Consider the following 4,884-nt stretch of genomic DNA (forward strand, 5'->3'; position numbering starts at 1 on the left):
ATTGAAACTAGACTTTTGTCATGCTCATTGTAGAATTTATTTCTTGTCCTATATGGTTGGGTATCGTTTTGGATTTTATGATTCCAGCTTTCATTTGAATCTACTCCTCATTGAATCCCAATTCTGATTCTTGTAGTTGTTTTTCTTTCTTTTTTTTCCTAGGAAGAAGCCAATGTTTTAAAACCATTATCCTAAGATATTAATTTTGGGTTTGGGATGTTGGTCATCTCCCTGTAATATTGCAATCAAATTACTACACCAAGATACAGTATCATCCTTTATAATTCTACTTTTACTGTCACATCATACCAGTTGTATAAAGTAATTTTAACATAATTTGGAAACCCTATCTAAATGAAGGAGATGACAGTTGAAGGGATGTAACCCTTTATTGGTGTATCTTGTCACCACTTGGTGACCTTCATACACCCTCCCATCTCACCTGGAGGAGTGGATGTATTGCTCTTATGAGAAATAAATATAAACATCATTCCCTATCTTTGGCCATAAAGGGTGGATGTTCACTGTGTGTTGTAGCTGAGCTGATGGTACTAGTGCTAGCTGAATATGGGGTGTCATGATGACTGGAATGGGGAGACGTCAAAATCGGTGCAATTCTTTCAGGTTTAAACTTGCAATAAATGCTTTGCCATATTGGAATTGCATCCTCCACTGTATTAAAATCATCTTGTAGCAATGATTACAGTTTGCCGTGTTGCAGCTTTGTTTAGTGAAGCTCAGCTACAGTTTGCTCTTTACTTAATGTGGCCCTCTGTATACACGCCGTCTCAACCAGGGCTTTTTAGTCTTTTTTTTTCTGCGAATGTAACTACTTCCAGGATTCCACAAGCATCCTCAAAATTCACGTTTCTTATTAAAACATCTGTTTCTTGGACATTTCTAAGTATTTCTCGGTACCCAATCCTATAGGGACATGGTTTTAAGGTCAAAGGGTCATTACTTGAGACTGGTGTGAGATATCATATCCATCATGTCTGTTCCTGTAAAGGTCTATAGATTCCAGCGGTTGAGACAGGGATTTTACTGTGCCCTATTTCTAGTATATATTTTTACAGTAATTTTATCCATTAATTTTTCCACATCTCCTCCCAAACATGTCATAATAAAGCACCTTTTTATAAAAAAAAATTAACGTCCGTCTCATTTCTCCTGAGTTCATGTTTACTAGGCCCAGAAAACCTGTTTTTGTCACATAAAAGCTTTAAGAGGAGAGTGAGGAGAAAGTGAAGAATGAGTGTAAATTTAGACACTTCAGTGTGCTTTACATGATTTTTGTCAACCTGCTAGGAGGCCCGGATGGGTTGTTTTAATGTAAATTTGCTGGCTTGAATAGTGCTGAAATCGAGCCCCTCGGCATAAATAAAGATGAGCTTTATTTTAAGCTTGCAAAGAAAATGCTGACTTGATGATGAATGTTGCTGAACAAATGCTGTTGGCATCTTTTTTTCTTTTTTTTTTAGATGGTCTTCAGCGGAAAGGGACGTAAATTTGATTCCAATTTATCGCAATTGTGGCAAATCCAAGAACTTTGTATTCGAGCATTAAAACTGCATTCTGCCTGGTGTTCAAAGGATCAACTCTGTTCTGTTTTACAGTAAGAACCTTTGCCAAGGGTGTGTACTACCCAAAGTTCCTAACCACTGTGTGTTTCCTTGCTGGAAAACAATAAAGGAGCTAGGAGACTCCTTGTCATGGCCCTGTTTCAGTATTGGGACGCAGCCCATGGAGGCTTTTTTTTTGTTGCTAAAACACCATGACTCCATTTAATTGGACAACAGTCATCAAAGGTCATTCACAGAGCAGTTCAGTGATTGGACAGCCAGGATGAACTGAGTCCACTTTTTCACGTCAATATTGGCTCTTGGCACTCGTCTGACCGAGTCCACATCTGATCCATTACTTCATTAAAAACATCCATCCATCCATTATCCAAACCCTTTATCCTGCTCTCAGGGTTGTGGGGATGCTGGAGTCTATCCCAGCAGTCATTGGGCAGCAGGCGGGGAGACACCCTGGGCAGGACGCCAGGCCATCATAGGGCCAACACACACACACACACACACACACACACACACACACACACACACACACACACACACACACACACACACACACACCTAGGGACAATTTAGTACGGCCGATTCACCTGACCTACATGACTGTGGGAGGAAACCGGAGCACCCAGAGGAAACCCACGCAGACACGGGGAGAACATGCAAACTCCACACAGAGGACGACCCGGGATGACCCCCAAGGGGGGACTACCCCGGGGCTCGAACCCAGGACCTTCTTCTTGTGAGGCGACCGCGTTAACCACTGCGCCACCATATTAAAAACATGTTACACTATTAGTTTGAAGTTAATGGAAACAAATGGAAGGAGAAGTATTAAGTTTTTCTGTCAGGAAATAGACTTCCTAATATTCCTCCCTCAGTTTAAAATGAAATCTTTTAATGAAGGTAAAGTCAACAGTATCGCTGATGGGAAAGACATACAGCCTGACCAATCACTGTTATCCTCAGGCAAACTGTCGTCCAATCAGATCAGGTGAAACACCCTAGGAGGCGTGGTTATGGCAGAGGTGGCGCGTTATCAGATATTGTGGAGTTAGAAAACAACGAGACAGGAGACGTGAGAGTAGACGTAGTCGAGGTAGTTTACTAGCTCCAACTTAGCATGTCATACATTCGACAACGACACTGAACTCTGATCCGGAAGCGGAAGTGCATTATCTGACCCCTCGCCTCTTCCCTTAAAGGTACACCTTCCTCTTAGGTGAATGTCTCTCGTTATATAGATGTGGGTCACCACAATATAAACTTTCTCCTTGGTTTTATTGATGGTGATATTGATGTAGTTATACAGATGTGTTTTCACGATGAAGAAATATTCACTTTTACAAAATTCCAGTTGAATTCTGTGTGTTGTCTGTGATGAAGAGGTTACATGTGTGTTCATTATATATCTAAAGAGATAATGGCTCACATTATTTAAACTCATCAGTATGGGTAGTACTGTGGTTTTCTCTTCATAAACGGACATTAGCACCTCATTTTTACAGCTAGCTCCATTTTGACCTTCTGGTGGTTTGATGCCCGGAAGAATCATAAAAAGTGGGCTTTCATCCAAATATGATATATCACACTTAATTTACATATTGATTTTAATGGGCTTTCACCACGCATTAACTTTACACTGAATTCACAGAAAGTTGAATCAGTTCATCTGAACAACGTTTATTGAGAGAGAAACATTTCATCACTCATCTAAGCGACCTCTTCAGTCTCAGCTGACTGCAGGTATCCCCACCCTTATAAACAATATCCAAAGGAGTTGAATCAAGTGCAACTGGACTTGGTATATATCCGTGAAGACGTTTCGCCTCTCATCCAAAAGGCTTCCTCAGTTCGTGCCTTTCTGACTAGACAAAGCTAGTCTGACTGGCTGGTGATGAGACTCAGAATTCATCCTCTTGGAGTCGTTGTCAGAGATATAGATGTCCATGGCTCTTTGTGTCCCGATGTTTACCAACGCCCGTCGCTAACAGAGCCATAGATATGAGTGGCTCTTCTATATCTATGCCTCTGTGACCATGACCTGGATGAATGAGAACATTCACAGACACTTATAAACAATACAATGGCATAACGACAGAAAACAACGATCGAATTCCTATGCAAATTGGCATGACTTTTCAATGGCAATGTGTACTATTCACAGAGGATTTGGGAATGGTTGCAATCACGGCACTGTAAGATGGCAACAGATGTATTCTGGAGCTCCTCTAACCACCTGGCAATCTGCCCCTCTGGCTCTGTGAAGGTCATGAGCCACTGAAGAGCAGAGTGGTCAGTCCTCACAGTGAAAGGCAGGCCACACAGGTAGTGCCTGAAGTGCCTGATTGACAGCATCACTGCTAAGAGCTCCCTGCGGGTGATGCAGTGGTGCCGCTCAGCCTTGTTGAATGCCTGGCTGAAGTACACCACCACTTGCTCCCCCTCAGGCCCCATCTGACAAAGCACACCTCCCACACCCACTCTGCTAATGTCTGTGTCCAGGATGAACGGCAAAGTGGGGTTGGCTGGAGCGAGCACCGGGGCCTCACTCAGGGCACGCTGAAGGTTGCTGAATGCCCCCTGACTTTGCTCAGTCCACACAAAGTCACTATCTTTCTGTAGCAGCTGAAATAGGGGTGCAGCAGTGCATGAGAAACCTCGTAAAAACCTCCTGTAGTATGAGGCCAGGCCTAAGAAGCTCTTCAGCTGTTTCTGGTTGGTGGGAGTGGGCCAGTCTGCGACAGCTTGCACCTTCTCCTCCATGGTGCCGGTGCCCCCCCCCCCCACCTTGTGCCCCAAAAAGGGATACCTCTCTTTGCATAAAGTGGCACTTCTCAGGGTGCAGCTTTAGGCCAGCTGTTTGGACCTTTTCCAGCACCAGCCACAGGGATCCCAGGGCAGCCTCGAAGGAGCTGCTATGCGCCAAGATGTCATCAAGGTAAAACTGGCACTGCTGTCGGGGAATACCAGCCAGCACACCTTGTCTATCAACCTCACGAAGGTGGCAGGGGCATGACAAAGTCCAAAGCTGAGGACCTTGAACTGCCACAACCCCCACCCGGTACAGAAGGCTGTCTTGGGTCTGGCCTCTGGAGAGAGAGGTACCTGGTAATACCCACTGCAGAGGTCTAAAGAGGAGAATCAGCAAGACCCCAAGACTAGTTCCATGGACTTGTCGATGTGAGGCAGGGGGTATGAATCTTTCTTTGTTACCTCATTCACCAGCCTGCAGTCCGAGCAAAGCCACCAGCTGCCTTTCTTTCTGTGATCCATGACGAACGACGGCTGCTGCCCAGGGGCTGTCAGA

Source organism: Lampris incognitus, chromosome 14 (assembly GCF_029633865.1).
Source record: "Lampris incognitus isolate fLamInc1 chromosome 14, fLamInc1.hap2, whole genome shotgun sequence".
Taxonomy (NCBI): Eukaryota; Metazoa; Chordata; class Actinopteri; order Lampriformes; family Lampridae; genus Lampris; species Lampris incognitus.